The 18,486-nt window shown below is 39.2% G+C and overlaps 1 protein-coding gene across 3 annotated transcripts in view; it reads right to left on the minus strand.

Moving 5' to 3' along the window:
- fstl4 (follistatin-like 4) overlaps positions 1-11,769 on the minus strand; it is a 206,657-nt gene extending 194,888 nt beyond the window's left edge. The window contains exon 1 of one of the 3 annotated variants that reach the window (XM_040032271.1): positions 11,364-11,769. The gene's annotated coding sequence lies outside the window, so the exon portion shown is untranslated. The other 2 variants (XM_040032269.1, XM_040032270.1) reach the window with 2 other exon arrangements.
- Positions 11,770-18,486: the final 6,717 nt, after the last annotated feature.

The raw sequence follows: 18,486 nt of genomic DNA on the forward strand, positions 1-18,486 counted from the left end.
CAAGACATAGACAGGTAGTAAAACCGGCTAAGACACACAAGACATGTAACTACCAATATATAACAGCAAGAAGAAAACCTGCATAACTTCAATAAAACACTAAAACCACCAGAACATCATGATATATTTAATTTGCCGCATAACAACAATATGTTGTTTATTTCATTATCGCTTTCAATGGCTGGAGCTTGAAGAATTTATACATTGTGAAATATGTTGCAAATGTTGGGGTTTTGTGATTACTTTGCCGCAGTTTCTTATGTGACAGTTGAATAAAGATACTCAGTTACTTTTCACTGCCTCATAGACACAAAAATCACACAAGTCCTGTCAGTGTAAACAACTCATGAAGGGACCATCAACATTATTCAGCTAGCTAGCCGGGGGCTAATGGGCCCACATGGATGAGAGCTCACCCTTGTGAAATTAAACACCAAATGAGATCTGCCAGTCACTGTCTTAATGTGCTGCCTTTCCCCCTGGCATTGGCCCACACACAGCTACACACATTCATACATGAGCACACACGGGCACATACACACAAATGCAAACAGAGCCCCGGTCTCATGGACTGAATGGTCCATTTTGAAATTCATCAGGAGGGAGAAACTCTGTGCGGAAGCTATTATTTGACCAGAATATTAAAAAGCTTAGAGGAACACATTCTTTAGAGTCGCTGCAGCCTTTGGCAGCTTTGCACAGATCAGACTGGTTTACTGAGGGACTTGCAACAAAAACAGACCTAAGGTGCTGAAAGTTAAATGCATCTATTCACATCTCAGCTGTAGTGTTTCCCCATCTCATTGTTCCTGTTTCCTTTTGTGGATTTCCTAAACTTATGTGACAGAGGGATATTGTTTATAGCACAAAGAGTCTCGCAGACCTACCTGTTGCTGTGGTTTCTACAATTAAAACTGCTTTACTTTCTGGACATTTAATAATAATCTTTTTCATCACAGTCAAGATCAAGTCTACAAACAAGTGGCTCTTTTACTTTATTAGTTGCTTTAGAAAGTAAGACCTATTATTTCATGAAATCATGAAAACATAATTATCTGATTGCTTCTTGGTTCCAGTCTTCATCAACCACACCTGTGGTCAGGTAGTTAATGCCTTCTTTGTGATGCTACTATAATGCGTTTAGTTTAATAAAGTTTATGAAGCTAAAATGAATGCACATTTAAACATAAGCAAAGTATATTACTTGTAAGTATATGACTTTTGTGTAGTAAAGGTCCAGCTGCCAGCTACCACAGTTTGAAATGAGACATAAGGAGAAAAGCACCAGCTTATGTGCCTTTAAGGTGTAGCCAGTTCAACAAGTCAGGAACTCAAATTTTAAGGGCAAATATTCATTTTCACCCAAAGCTTTAAAATGTTTGAGAGGCAGCAAAGATTTTTTTAATGTATGTGTGGACGCCCAAACACAAGCTTACAGCATGAAAGGCTTAGTGAATCACTGATGAAATGCAGTGCCATAAAAAAAATATATACCGGTATATATATTTTGGTCTTGTTCGGTAGGTTTTACTACAATTTTGCAAGTGACTAAATACAACACTTCAAGCTCAGAACTCACTTTTTTAACAACTTAAATACGGAAAAAATCTCATGTAAATGATAAAAAAACATACATAAAAAATATCAAACTTTTGATTTTTGAACTCACTCTACTTATATCGGACAAGAAGGATCTCCATCCAGCAGTTTTTCTTTCAGTGATATTGAGAGATGATGTCTATTTATTTGAATATAAACACTTAAGTAATCTTAAAGCTGTTCTCTTGTCAAGAACAGACATCAAAAGATTATAACTTTGAAATTGAGCTGGGTCCAAATTTTGTTGCAAAATGACTGTTTTTTAGTCTTCTAAAAATATAACAGAAAAGCACTTCTCTCTCTGTCTCTGTGTAAGAAAATACAAAAACATTTGCTCCTAGGAGCACAACTAAACTGTCAGGCTGGGCCTAATGGTGATATTTTCGGCAATATCGTGTATAAATCTTTGAGAGCATAATGTTCTATCAGACTGGTTCTGAATCATGCATCTTGTTTCTTTTGTGTCATTTATAGCTTTTTTCAGTGGATCAAATTATCTATTGACTAAATGCATCATAACCTATTTATGTATTTGGAATTTGGCCAGACAAAGAAAAAAGTAATAATTCAGTCAGTTAAACTCATCATAGTTATCTGTGTTGACAGAAAAAGAAATGTATTTAAGAATAAGATGTGGTTCATTCTTACTAGATTTTTGAAAATTGTTGTTTAACAGCAGTTCATATTTCAATGTGCTTTACTATGTTTAATTTTACTCCCACTAAGAATTTTGAGCACGAATATTGGCAACCAGTCACATTGGCTGTATGTTCCTACCCACTTAGCCAGTAAAATCAAATTCACTCCTATCCATTTGACATTGTAAACTATAAAAAAATATGTGTATTGACAAAAATGAGAGTAGCTAACATGAAACTATCTTCATAACGCTGGCTTTATTGTTCGGTCATCTACAGCAGCTGTAACTGATCACATTTGAACATTCAAACACTCCTGACTTGCTGAGCACAATCAATGAGTTTGTGATTTTGGATCTATAATATTCTACAATAGCACCATCCTCCCAGAAAGATCTGCTCCATGAGCTGCAATAACAAAACCCACTTTAGTTATTATGACGGGAAAAAAGAAGCAACTCACCGTGACATTTAAACTGATTCAAAGATATAACTTAAAACTATTTTTTGTACTCAGTACAATTAAATTTACAATGCTAAAGGTTTATTATGCCCCTAGAATCTGACTAAATTAGCATGACTTAAGTGGCATGTTTGTCAGGAGACCAAGACACAGCCAAATTCAGAACTGGCATGTAAATGAGCATTGTATGCAGCCCTGCAGTCTCTCTGGTGCTCTTTGTAATGGCAGCAGGGAAAGGCCCCTAGCTGAGCTCTGAGACAAATTCAAGTGATCAGACTGAGCTCTCCTTCCTGCTCTCAGTCCCAGCTCTGCACCACTCCAGGTAGGTCTGCTGTCACAGTTACAAATGACACATGCAGTTCCAGAACGACAATCATTCCCCACTCAGCGTGAGTCCTCCCTGCAAGTTGCTGAGTATTTAAAAAAGATTACAAAGAAAGGGTGGGAGGGGCACAAAAATTAACATCTGCGAATGCTGAACAGCACATGCTGAAACTGTAGTTCACCACCCTCATGTAAAATGTTTTGCATATGACGGATTGGCTTTCTTTGTGTTTCATGTGATACTAAACAGCTTTAATTTGGAGATATTCTATTTATACAGTTTTAGAAATTATTAATGAAATGAAAAGAGTTATATTGGTTAACCTACTAGCCTATCCTCCAAAAGTAGAATGTTAAAAAAAGATCGCCTGTCAATCATGTTATGAAAGCACAAATCATTTTTCCCCCACATGATGCATGCCCCATTTTGGAACAAACCTCTCCACAGGCTGATGCTCTGAGTGCTGCCTCACTCTGAAGCTCCTCTTCAGTAAAATCTCTGTTATCATCCTGCGTCTGCCGGCCTGTCTGCCTGCACTCAGGTTTCAAACAACCCATTCTTCAGAAAGATGTCTATGTAGCATGAAATAGAGCTACCAAGAGACTCGCCTTTGCCCAAAATGTTTACATGACTCACTCGTCAAGATTTCATTCTTGTTCCTGTGCGGTTGGAAAAGATTCTGAAGAGACCAGACGTGTCAATCTGTCAGGCAGCCATGCATCAGGATCACACACGCTCTAACCTTAGTTATCTTTCAGACACTCCAGATGAACAGGGGACACTTACTTTCAGGCTCCCTCACCCCCACCTTTTTTTTATGATGATGAGAAATATGATAACTGTCAGGGTGCTCTGAGTGGTGTTTCCCAAAATGGATTCATACAGAAGCCTAGCCATGCAAAGTAAGGTCAGTCACTGACTGTGATGTAAATATGTTAGAAACACTACCCTTTGGAAGGAAGATGGGAGGTTGTCAGAACACCAGATAAAAGCTGACAGGTCGTATCCGCTCAGATGATTCACAATTAAAACGAATTCTTCTCCAGTAGTCAAGGTGAAACTAATTAAGAAAGAAAGGGTCTAATTAATAGTGTAGCAGTTGGAGGACTAAAAGGAACATTTGAACATTAAATCTTTTATTTGTTTGATAATATTCAGCTTATTTTAGCAATGATGGTGTTCCCTGCTACAGCTGGCCCATAGGTTTTGGCTCTGTCACAAGCCCATACTGCTAAATTTACAGCTGCATCAAACTGCCTCAATATGATCTCATTTAAATCTTTATAAAATATGCTGCCAGCTTTGAACTCTTCCACTCTTTAAAATGCATTAATATTTTTTATTTACACTTACATTGGCTCAAATGGTTGTACTCCCAGGTTTTTCTGTATCTGAGTGTAAGATTGTTAGTGATAAATTTTTCCGTTTGGGTTTCTGTTTGGGTTTGTGTTGAAAGTGTTGATTTTCAATAGTTTTGTAACAGTCGGTTTGATTTCTTGTACTATTTTTGAGTGTTATTACTTAAACAATTTTTTGTTGTTGTTGTTTTACAATTAGTTTTCCATTTTACCTGAATAAATCACAACAATAACATACGCTGAACACATAACCTGGACAAGAGCAGGTTATGTTCAGGGATTTGACTGAAATTGACTGAAAGCACCATATTTCTTTTTTTTTCTTCTTCTTTTTTACTAATTATCTGTATTTGCAGCATGGTTTAAGTGCAATACAGATTATCTGCAGGGCAAATACATGGTTTATGTGCAAATTATTGACCCATAACTTACCAATAATACCAGTAACCAATTAATTAAGTTGCAATAGAGCAAACTGTGCATTGCGATTTCACTGGAATTTACATATATTCAGCCGGTGATGCATAAAATCTATAAATGTCTTTGTACTTGATTCTAATCTGCTGCTAAGTCACTTTCACACTGATGAAATTGCAGCTACTAGAACACAAAATACAGACCAAGAAAACCCATTGAATCAATAAAATTAATTTGACTTTGATCTGCTGACAAACTAAAGTAATTTCCATGTTTTTTAAGACTATTAGACTGTAACATTTAATGTTCTTTGTATCCATTTTAAAGTTTGTGTGGCTGTCACGCTAAAAAAAAAAAAAAAAACAGGCACCAAGAGTGCACTGAGAGCTAAAATAATTAACTCAAATTCAAATGCTTATTTTGCCACAGTGTGCTAAATCCCAAGATTAATGATTTTCCGCAGCATTAAGCTCTTGTTCTTTATAGATTTTTATCATCATCTGATAATGTCTCTGATTGGGGTAGGTGGCACTAATAGGGATTATTTTGCAGGTTTTAGATATCACCCTTTGTCAATACACTTGAATCAAATGATTAGTTCATTACCAGGCCTCTGGAGAACCTAGGGTGTCTTGCATTGAAATCTGCTGCAATGACTCGGTTACTGCGTTCACCAGATATCAACACAATTTCGATCCGCTCCTCACGTGTTAACCTCTTCGACATGTCAATGGCTGTGAACAAAGAGAAACTTGTAAATAACTCATGAAAGAATAAAGTTACGTTGAAACCAAGCACACCATTGTTTTTCTTGTGACATTACCAATAAGTTTGATGTGTCACATGGCCCTCTTCCTATTGAAAAAAACAAAGGTTGTATCCAAGATGGCCGACTTCTAAATGGCCACCGTGGTCACCACCCATCTTGAGGAGTTTGCCCCCTGACATATACTAATGTGCCACAAACAGGACTTTAATATCACCAACCATTCCCATTTTATTACAGTGTATCCATATAAATGGCCCACCCTGTGCAGCTAAATCCAAACCAAGCTTTCTAAGAATCAATTGAAACTGATGAAGTATTATTTTATTGTAGCCTCTCTGACCAACCATGACTTCTCTCTGCCTTAACCAACAGGGTTGAATATCCCAGACAAGCCCCCCATTTGTGACAAATTGACTAGCTCAAGGTATGCAACAAAGGGTGCAAGTGGAATAAAATCTGACATTATTCGACATAATGCAACAAAAATAATAATAAGGTCAATAAAACAATTGCTGCCAGGTGGAAAGAACAAGAAAGACGGAGCAATTTATCTGGGCAAGCTTTTATAGTTTGAGCTGCGTCACTTGGAAACCTTACTTTGTTATCCAGTTTTCCAGGACTGCCTTAGAAAAAGAAGGAGGGGTGTGACACAGTGAAAAATGATTAAAGTTTAGTTAGTTAATAACTTATTATTGCAACAATTATTATTGCAAGGTGTTATTAAACAATGTTCTTACAAGAGTGCCTGATTATGTTTCAGCTGCAGGCTGTAGCAGGTAGCGCTGCTTGTTCGATTTGGGAGTTTGCATAAACCATTGACTGTGTGATAAAAGGTGAAATCTAAAAACTGGTAAAAGCTAAAAACTTAGCAATTTGTTGAAGGCAAACAAAGATGAATAAAGCTCTAACACCAAGCACAAACAAGATGACACAAACACAAGTGTGGAAACAGCCAACAGCAGAGCGAATAATACGAGCAACAATAAGGACGCCATTAAAGCAATTAAAACACGTAACAAAAACATATGGCAGCGGTGATAGAAAAGTTAATATATTCATTTTGCAGAGAAACAGCACCACATGTCCCTTTTCAGATTGTGTTAAAATGCACACTCAGACAGAAAAATAATGCTTCAGCCAACCGGAAAAGGCACAGGGACCACTGAGAGAGTACGACGCAGGTTGTCGTGCTTTAGCGCGAGATATCCTTATCAACTCAGCTTCTCTTGCATTGCCTCCAAATTAATTATTGTCTGACGCTCTCTCTTTGCTACTTTCTTTCTCTATAGAAGAGACAGAGCTTCAGGCTGTTGGGTAGTAATAAGACCATCTTGACACTGGAGAGAGAAAGAGAATGAATAGTGGCTCCTTCTTTGGTGCCATACACTATTCTCTTCCTGTCCCACTTTGCTTTTCTAATATTGACTTTTGGCTTTTTTCTTAGATAAGTTTCCGTGAACAGATCTACAGCCCTTGGGTGTTAAAGCCCACATCCTGCTTGTCATGTGTGTCTGAAAGACACAAACAGAGGGAGACTTGTTAAATCCATAAATCCCTGCAGGATGTATGACATGGCTGTAAGGGCAAAAAGGATATCAGGAGGCTCTGCAGTGCCATAACTGGGTGGTCTGCTGGGCTAACAGGACTGCATCTGTTAATTATACAGCAGTAGCAAAGAGGGAGAAAAACAGGTGACAGAAAACAGTGGAAGCAGAAAAAAAAGCACATCCCGTGGCAGGAATGGCACTTTAGAGGCACTTTGGTTTCTGTATGTAATTATCGCTGATTGAAGAATAACTAGAACTCATGTTGTAGTACTAATCATCTTCATTCAATATGTTGAACCCTTTGCAGTTTTATTATTTATAACTAATCGTTAATGACGTTGATGATGCTAAACTGCAGACTCCACTGGACACGCAGAATGATTCAGTAAATGAGTTCTCTACTACAGTAAGCGAAGTAAAATTCCTAGACAGCTTGAATCATATCACTCTTGAAATGTGATATGGCAAATCAACTTTGAGTAAAAATAAATAAATAAATAAATACAATATGACAGTTTTAAATAGTGGCGGTGGTGGGGAGGCTTCATAAAAGGGACAGGCAGATGGCTGAATAAATTCACTGCAGAAAACATATGCTAGGTGACCTTTTTGTAACCCCTCCATGCATTTCTTCCTCTCCTCTGACTCTTTTGGTCAGTTCAATTCAAGCAGAGGAGGCGGCGATCACTATTTGCTCAGAGCTGCGCTGCTGATACTCTCAGCTCAGCTGCTGTGTTCATATGGGATGCAGCAGTAAAGGTCATTTCTAGAAGTTCAACATTAGTGATCGGAATTTCAAGTGAACCATGCTGCCCACATTTCCTGCACTCTACGGGGAGTACAGTGGACTTATCAGATGAGTCAATGGCCACAGTAATGTGAAATAAAAATGTAGAGAATCTAATGGACCAAGTTACAACCCTACCTCAGTTTCAATGTCATTCATATTAATTCTTACTGTCATAGACCTCATTTTAATCAGTTAAAGCTCTCTGTGAGACTTCGAGCGCCCTGGTTAGACCCACAAGAAAGAGTTTAAAAAGTTGAATCTTGTCAGAAGCATCCAAATGTGAGTGTTTTTGCAGATGGAGCAACCCAGGAGAGTGCAACTCGCCATATATAATGCGTCTTTACCTTTGTTTTGAAGCATGGCTCATTACATTTCTCTGGGAAATTTGCAGAGCAAAGTTTCAAAGTGTAAAGAAATGGAGGGAGCCAAGTGGGCATGGTTTACCTGAGGGGACTGCTTTGTAGCGATAATAAATCCTGCTCTTGATTAGATGAACTCTGCATGGGTTTCAGGTGATGCGATGCCAAGCATCACTGTTCACGACTGGGAAATTATAAGTGATAAGAAAATTTAATTTGCCCTAATTAAATGTTACACAAAAATGTCATCCAGGCCTCTTTAACTGTGGATTGTTTAGAGCCTGCGGTGACTGTGTTAATTAAAATGACTACTCACTGCAAAAAAGGTGCAAATAAATCAGAGAATCGGTTAATCAGTCAACCAATCAATGAAGCAAATTAAACAATGAAATCTACAAAATGCTGTCCAATTTTAAAACACAGTTACTTATCAAACAAAAAGTAAAACTGTTTTTTTTAACTTGGTCTGCTGCTGCCTGCTATGAGACAGTTGTACACACCTAAATAATCAAAATCTGTTGAGAAGCCAACTGACTTTTTCCCGTTTAACAGTCCCCAATCAGCATACTATCACACACCACTCAAATCTCTCATTTATATGCTGGATTTCTATTTGTAAAAGTAATTTTTAAGCACAGCTTAAAATTGTCATTTGGAGTAACAAAGCTGAGCTTTTGGTCATTTTCACAATTTAAAAGTATTTGCTGCCAACAAGGATTCCCTCTGCTGGAAACTCCTGGAGCAAGAGACTGAACAACGACCTGCTGCTCTTAACTCTGACCTTCTTGAAGCAGGGCATTCCTCTATCAGGATCACCATAGCATCACATTTATAGAGTATTAACATAGTGATTTCAAACCAAATTGAGAGATAAGGATACCCTAAATGAACTATTTGTCTGAACTCTTTCTTTCCGCGATCAAGCTCGAAAGCTGGAAACTGCACCAACAAAAATGACTACAAATCCAGCCCTGCCGTGTGAACTTCGAGTCGGGACGCTGACTACAGTTTACATTTTGTATGCTTGTGATGCACTCTTAGAGGATGGATAAACCTTGTATACCATATAATACAAAACACCAGTAGAAGCGTGTGAAAGCTCTTGGTACACAACCATAGTAGGAGCTCTGTTGCCATTGTTGACCTCTATTGCCATGCACTGCATAATAGCACGTGTATATATGCACACATTCTGCTTTAAGCTGGTTCTGGCAGTTAGCAGGAGAGCACTCAGGAAGAGACATAATCGTTATAGTGCAGATTCTGTGTGTGCATGTGCATATGTATACTAGTGTATCATCAGTGTCAGTACTGTAACTGCGTGAGTCATCCGACTATTAAAGCTGTCTCTGAACAACAACAACAAGCAGCCATAATCTGCTGGACACCACGCTGTAATGGCTCTCTGTTTGACAGCTAATAAGTTTCATAGCAGATTGCAAACTACAATGTGCCCGACTGCGCCACTATTCTGGCTACATCATTATTTCTCAACTTGACCTCAAGGTGAGCTGCAGAATTGCGCTGACAGAGTTCGGAGCTAACTCCCTTAATCCCCCAACTCTCGCTGTTCTAATATAACCGTGATAAGTACTGGTTACGTCCTGGTCCTCATGCCTTCTTGGTGGTATATGTTACAGCTTTAGCAGGTCTGCACGGAGTCAGCATGTATGCATTGGGACATGCTTGCTTGTATCCCTGCAAAGAATGAACAGGTTTGTGCCTAAACGATATGTGTAACAGTAAATTACAGATCGGAGCCTCTAGAGCAAACAGATCTAGCAAGAAGTATTGCTATTAATGTTCTCATTTAGGAGCAGGGGGTTGGGAATGACGGTCGCTCTGAGCAATATATTTGCATGCTTTTCTGTATGAGACTACCTGCCTCAGTTTATAGTTTTATGGGTTGTTTGCCGGCATAAGAATGAAAGGCTGGGACTTTAAACCTATTTGTACACATAGCACAGTGATGAATGAGCATAATTCACCAGTTTGATGTCGGCTGCATATCTGGTTCCAAGTAGAGAGCGAATCCAACAAATCCGAAAAGAGACTGCAAAAAAAGGAAAAGAAAAGAAATAAAAAAGCCAGTGGAAGGAACTGAGAAGGGAAGCAAGTGGCCGGAGAATTTTCAGCACCGTGGAGAGCTCCGGTGCAATATACGCTATACTACGGCAGCGTGTGCGCCGACCAATCCTCATTTCCCACTCCGCTGGCCGTCACGGAGGCTTTGCTTCCACCGTGCCAACTCTCTGGTGACACTGATAGGATTTTCCCATGAGAGTGCGCCGAAGCAGCTCATTTAACGCAATCAGACAAGAAATGCTCGCCGTGTTTCGGATTCTGTGCCCTTTACACTCATATAAGAGTTTTTGCGTGCTCCATAAGACCCTGGTTGTTAATAGATAAAGTCTTGCCAGCGTCCTGAAGAAAGCAATTGGCCGACGAAAGAAGGGGGAGTGTGTGTGTGTGTGTTGGGGGGGGGTTCAGGGACCAAGAATCAGTGCCATAGAGCCCAGCGATGTGAGGTGTGTGTGCGCGTCTCACAGTGTTATCATTTCAGTCCCTCTGCTGCTTGAGCAAACCTGGCGCATCCGGGCAAAGGAGTCCTCCTGGACCCATTTATCAAACATTGCCCTGTTATTTTCGTGCAGGCAGGGCCTCTGCACGGTTATGTGGGGTTACCAAAGGTGGCATGTGGTCATGTGAAATGATTAATCACAAGCCGTTTTGCGCCAGACAAAAGGCGACATAGCAGGCAGTGTAGTTAAAAACTGTCACAGATTGTCACTGACATCGCCCTGCGCTATAAAGCTGCACCTCTCACACATCTCCCCGGCTGTAAATTCTAGAGCTCTGTATTATTGATGCATTTCTCCTCAGTTGTAACTAATTCAACATTAAAGCACGCCACTGCCATCCCCTTTACAGTTTCTGTTCATTCACACTCACCCTAATGCAAATAGTGCGGATAAAGCGGTGTCACGCACCCAAAACAGCCAAACTTGTAAAAAAGAAGAAAGAAACGGCAGATAAATGCGCCTTTTAGTGAGTTGATACCCCACACCCCGCCTTAGTACATAAACCTTTCACCTTACCTGTGGTATTCCGAGGCAAACGGATTATAAAAGAAAGGAAATTCGTGCAAATATGCCACAGATTTCCTCGCAGAGACTCGTCCAGTCTGCGCTCCTTAGTTCCACTCCTCTCCTCTCCACCTCTCGGCAGGGTTTAAAGGGTTCAAATTAATTATGGGCTAGTGTAATAGTAGCAGCAGCTGTGTTAGTAGCGACGGGTAGAGCGTCCCAACTCTCAGCAGCGGCTTGCCATCCTCCGGCTCCTCTGGCTGGTTTCCTCTCAGCGCTACGCTCCAGCTCTGCCCCTATTTCAACTCCTCTCACTCCGCTCTCCTCCTGACGTCAGCCGCTGCACGCCAAATGCGGTGAGGCTACATCTGCAGATCCATCGCACTGGAAAGCGACACCTGTGTGTGTCTGTGTGCGTGCGTGTGCGTGTTTGCGTGCGTGCTAAGGCACTCGCGAGGACCACATACCTTGCAGGGGAGAAAGACGTCGTGTGAAATATTCAAAGACTGTTTTCAGTTTTTATTCGTACTGTTTTTTTTAACCAGGGGTTGGAAACAACCTTAGATGCAAGATGTCGGAAACGTTATGAAGTTCACATAGTGTACAGGTACAATAATACCCGTGATTTTTTGTATTTGTATGAAAGTACAGGACTTGAATCGGTTACCTTTTTTGATCCGTGGTGACCCTTAAGTAGATACTACCTAAAAATATATCTTGTTTAAAATTTATGGTGTAAACTCAGGCGTTGAAAATTACAAAGAAAAAAATGCAAGCAACCAACATTCTTGTACTTCTTTGCACTTTGTTTTTTTTTAATACAGTGACACATGATAGGAATGGTGCTGGTGCTTGATAGAAGAACGTGATAAAAATCAAATGTTGTCTTAAGTGTCAATGTCATCTTTTGCAAAGCTGCCTTATGGAGCCATAGCTGACAGTATAACAAACACTTGTAAGTAAAGTAATCATCATCTCTATGGTCCCCTTTACACATTTTCATGTAAGTGGAGGACTTGTTGAGATGGAATAAAATGGAAGAATATTAAAGTGCGCGTGGCACAATTAGGTCTACATACTGTATTTTAAAAAGACACGAGAATGGTGGCACCACCATCAAAATTGCATGTGGCACTAAAACATTAATGCTCAATGTAACATTTATCAAGACAACGAAAAAAAAAGAAGGCTGGAAAAAAATAAGAATCAAAGAGAAAGAAATGAAAAGGGGGAGAGCGGGAATAGGGGGAAAGTGAAGAAAGGCGCTTTAGTCATCAAGTTGCTGTGCACAAAGAAGGAAAGAAAGAAAGAAAAATTGTAATTCACTCTATCAGATATTGTCCATATAGCAGCCCAACTTGCAGTAACAGATAATGTCTGATAAGATGGAAAATGGCAGTGTTGCAATAGGCAGCATGACCCTAAAGTACCTTCTGCCTTTTTTCATGGTCACGAATCAAAATAATTTGAAAAGTGTTTATTTTTTGTCTTTTTTGGTCTCTCTTTGGTAACATATCTCATCAATTACGTTTTACAAATGTGTGGAAAACGAAAGGATTCATGTGTTATTCAGGGGTGTTCTAATGTTCATATGGCATTTGGGAAACAGACTGGCAAGGAGGCACATAGAGGGAAGTATGTTATGTGGGCCAAGTAGAGATGGAGATGCAGTCTTAGTTGAAGCAGTATTTAGCATGTCCAGCAATAAAAAGAGCACTGAAGTAACTTTTTAGATGCAAGACAAAAATTCTCAGAAAAGCAATATAATCAAATGCAAAGGCCTTAATATTGTATTATATTTTGGGAGGATGTTGCTCTGGGTTTAGAAGGTAAAGCTATTTGCCCTACAAGACATTGCTATATACTTTAAGTGTGTGGTTGTTTACTAAGAATGCCATTTCTTGGTTGTTATACTGGTTGCTTATTGGATGGATGATGCTGGTTAACAGATTGTGAGGGTGTTCAATGTAGTCATTTAAATGCAGTTATTATAATTATTCACAAGTTTTATACATTTATTGGTCAGGCCACACCAAAGAGCCTACTCAGGCCACATGAATTCAAATTTTAAAACTTACATATGTAAATAAACTGGATACAGATTCAAATCCACGCAATCCACAACACAACACCATCCAGTGAAAGCAATCATGTACATACTGCATAGACTTAAAAGAGAAAGATTAACAATTATTTATGTTAATGTCTTGTTTGTTGCTTTGCAGCTTCTGAATATCTCAGTTTTTAGGGTAGTTTCTATCTTTTGGAACAGCCTCAACTCATAAGACACTACCTGACTGCATTCAGCCTGTAAAAGTTTTGGTTTTCATATTTTCCTTTCTTTAAACTAATTAGTAAACTTTAGCTGAGATCCCAAGAGCACTAAAGCTGCCTGACTCTAACCTCAATATTTTTGAAATATAACTTGCTCTCTCTATACTGCCTTCACTGTGATGAAGAGTAGAGCAGACTATTCTGAGTATTTTGCTTTTCAAATACTGCACGACAAACACAAACACCTACTTTCTAATGCTGAAGAACGACCCTACAATAAACTTCCAAGTATTTAAAACGTGTTTACACATTTTTATATAGGACCTCTTCTTCATTTCTATGATAAACACGAGGACACAGACAGACACATATAGTACACACATACACACATTCCTTAACCCATCTCTGGGCCACTGAAGTGGAAATGTTTTGATCTATATTATTGACAAATGCACACCAGATCTATTCATAAAACCAACAGCTCTCTGGGCACTGCAGAGACGATCTCAGGCTGCTGTAAGCGTACCCTGAGTAGCAAATCAATCACACCTAAATGGTACAAATATGAATTAACCCTGGAGGGGCTCATATAGAACCCGTGTGTGGCATCGCAAATGGAACATCATTTGCATTTTACCCACGGCTACACCCATGTCTGGACAAACTTTCAGATGCGCATGTGGGTACTGAGCAGCTACAGCAGTCATCATTATCTCTGTCATCGTTTGTTCAGGACAGGAGTGTTTGTACTAGTAGTCATACATCAGAAACATAATATCTTCTCCCCTCAACCTTAGAGGCACTGAGGCATGTGTCAGCACTAAAAGGTCTCTCTCACCCAGGTGCTCCCACAGACACAGAAACAGCAGGAGACAGAGCCATATCTCCTCTTTATGTGCTTTTCCTCCAGCTCACCACTGCCACTACTGATGCAATTCGTACACATACACTGAGCACATGTCAAGATCATTTAGAGTAGACGAGACCTCCAATTTCTAAATGTAAAAATACACAGACTTACCTACTTATACATTTAAATTTAGATTTTAAATATAAAGATATAGAGGCAGGCAGGTGTGTTTCAGGTAAGTCCTTTTCTTTGTTGATTCAGCAACTGGCTGGAGGTCCAAGTTAAGGGTAAATGGAAGTATCCGTCAAGCTTCTGAAGACAACAGGAATCTAGGAGCACTGCAGAAACCGACAGGTTTCAGGCAATTAACTGGATAGCAAATGGAAAATCAGGGTTACAGAATGGAAAACACAAGAACAGAGACCTAATTACCACCATGATGGTGACAAGGATTTGGCGGAGATTAGTACAACACACCTTAAATACCATGAGCTGATGAGATACAGTAAAACATGGGTGGAGGAAAAAGCCGGGGAAACGGACATTCTACCAAAGGGTGGAAAAGTGAGGAAACATGGAAGAGAAATGCAGGCCATCCAGGATCATCTCCGAGCTCACTGAATCATCACCTTAAATATAAACTGATGTCTGCACTAAACTATATAAAAGTGCTACAAAATTAGTACGCTTCAGTTTGTTTTGAAAGACATTTGATGAAACAGCACGTCATGTACAGATCCCATATCTGAATTAGGACAGTAAGATTTAAAATTACTCTTCGCCAAATATCACATACTGAACAGTCCTTACCTTTGAAAACAATCTCTCATCTGCCTCCACTGACCTTTTTCTTGTGTCCTATATTAACATTTTCTTCACTCTCTCAGCAGCAACTGTATATTTAGTTAGAACACACATATTGTGGCACTGTGTGAAGATACAGTTTCTTTTTGCTTATATTTGTTGAGCTATTTAAAAAGTTGCTTTTGAAGCGGTCTCCAACTTTTTAAAAAAGTCAACCAAAAAACAAAAACAAAAAAGAATCTGTTAATGCTCACTGCTTTCCATAGTGCTAGATAGATAGTAAAGTACCGCAACTTTATTTACATCTGCACGATGAACGCTTCACACCTTCAAATGTCATTATTTTTGTATTAATGAAGAAACATTTCCATGCCATCTCTGGGAGCAACATAAGGCTACATGCAGCACACGATCACTCAAAATGTAAAAATTAACTAATAGCACCAACCAGCCTATCAGATTCAACTGCTCATTAAACTGTAATCCCTGCTTATCTAAATACATGTATTATCAGTTTTTAACAACTGGACAATCCGAAAAGATGCGGTGGCTTGATTTGATGTTGGGATAATGTGGATGCCAAACAAAAACAAGCAGTAGCATTGTGACTACAGCTTCAGTGCTAAACTTAAGGGCTGCTGTCATAGGGTGAGAGGTAGACATTCCATTTAAAATCAGTGGCTGCCATTATTCTGTCATGCCTGAGTCACTGCACAATTACCATTTCCTACTAAGGCCTGAATCACGTCATATGATCAGCTTATTTGGTCAGTTCAGTTGACATTTTGGTAAAACATTGACAGAAAATCGTTGCAGTGTAAACACTATGTCAAAAGCAGATCGCTTTAACACTGTGAATGATGCCCTTGTCTCAAGTCGCAACTTCAAACAAAAAATTACACTGAACAAGTGAACCCTGCAGTTTCTGAAAAATGAAACTGGGAGGAAATTCCAACATTTTGTTTTCTAAGTTGTCATTTTGTAGCCAAGAAGAGGCTCTCTGTGTACTCAACATGTTCCACCAACAATGACATTAATGTACCTGAAGGAGAAAAAAACATCTCTCTGTGTATGCTGACACACCTCTGATCTTACACAAACACACGGAAACATAAATAACTTTACTTCATCCTGTATTCTACTGAATAGAGCTGTCAGACAAACCTGTAGTGTATCAGCTGTACTACCATTGTTCAATGAAACAACTTGCCACTGGAGAGAGACAGAGAGAAGCAGAGCAGACAAAGTGCTGCCTTAGCTTCTCTTTGTAGCCTCCAGCCACGAGGCATCTCATGGACAAACCACGGCTTTTGATTTGTTATGCTGCCACGCACTCGCACTCGTGCGTGCTAATGCACACACTCAGAGATGCATTGTGCTCCCACATACGCAGAAACACGCGCCGGCGCTTGCACAGAACTACATTTCTCACTCTTGGTCCCACGCCTGTGCCCACACATACACATTCACACACCTTGTATAATGGTCTTTGTTTCCTCCTCCTGCCCTGCTCCAATTTGATGGCAGCGCGGCCGCCAGGTTCCCCAGATGACCATTGAGATAGAGCTAACAGATGAAAGCAGCAGTAAGACGCTGGCGGTAATGGTGCTAGAGCTCCGGCTTACAGCCCATATTTCTCACTGATGGCTGTGCTGCCCTGCCTCCTTCTGACACCTGCAGGAGTGAGCTACTTGGAAGACTTGTTAGTGTAAGGGCAGCAGGAACACAATCTTAAAGCACACTTTTGCACATATCCTTACCGAGATATGCACAACTTTTTCACTTGCAAAGCAATTTATTTTACAAATACCCTCATTCGTTTCCTTACAATATTTTATTCTATGTGACCACAATACCCTTTGGAGTACTTGCTGTACTTTTAGTTCATGCAATGACGCATGGTCATGCAGGAAGCGAGCAATTGCATATACAGATTTTAGCATATAGTAAGTTGCAAACAAGTAACAGGGATATTATCTAAAACTATTCAAGTGACCTTCAGCTTCACTGATTATATTCAGTCACCTGATAATGATACTAATCGGACTCTGTTCAAAGTGCAAGGGTGAAAGGCGTCAAAAAGGTGAAGGGGCGTGATACAATATCTCATGTTATGGTCCAAAATAATCTTAGTTTATATTTGCTTGGAACAACAAAAACAGCAGGGCTTGAGCACCTCAGCAGGCACAGGGGTGGTGTTGTGCCGACAGTGCTTAGTCAGCTGCAGTGACAAAAGCTGCTAATTTAGTAGCTCTTGGTTTAAAAAACCGAGTGGCTGTAATTTCAGTAAATGGGACACATTTTCTTGAATATGCATGCATTTTTTGGCCCTTTTACTGTTGCATTTGGTGTCTTTGTGAAACTTTTTTTTTGTCTATTAATATATTAAGCTTTTGACAGGAACAACATAAACACTTTTAGTTATTCATGGGAAGTTATTTATAGATGAACCTCATTTTTATTTCTAAAAAAGTGAAATATAAGCATCCCCCCCCCAGCCTCCCCATCTCCTCAATAAGTTTCTCTTCTAAAGAAAGCTGCTTGCTTGTGCTGTTAAAGCAATGGGAGCTTCCATTTAAGGACAAGTCTGCAGTAACAAATGATAAACATAGTACTTATGAAAAATGCATTATTATCTCTAGGTTTTGTGACTGTGAGTCAACATTAGTCACTTTGTTCTTTTAAGGATTTTTCTTCTAGCTTGCAGTGTTTCTAGCTTGTAATTGGCCACCTCAGCACTGTCTGAACACATGAATTTGAGGGTTGTACGTTTTCGGGTTATGCCCTCATGGGTATGTGTTTGGGTATGTATTTATAAATATACCAAATTTAACTTTTTTAGCATCACATTTCACATGTATAATCCTTTTTAGCTGTTTTGGTGCATACAGCCCCTTTGACAATTATCAGACATTCATTCAGCTGATATTATGATTTTCTATATAATTGTAAATTATAAAGAACATTGTATTATTTATAAAATCATTAACATAATTAAACTCTAGCAGATTGTTTTCACTTTCATCTACTTAACTAATAAAAATTAATGTGAGCATAATAACTCCTATAATAAACCACAAAATCCTTGTAGATGAAATATATTTGCATTTTTGATGCCTTATTGCGAAATTCAACTTTGTGTGTTTCATTGACATGATCAACAACCATCCAAAATCCAAAATCTTTTTTTTTTATTTATAAATCATT

Source organism: Simochromis diagramma, unplaced genomic scaffold (genome assembly GCF_900408965.1).
Source record: "Simochromis diagramma unplaced genomic scaffold, fSimDia1.1 OVJJ01000216.1, whole genome shotgun sequence".
NCBI lineage: Eukaryota > Metazoa > Chordata > Actinopteri > Cichliformes > Cichlidae > Simochromis > Simochromis diagramma.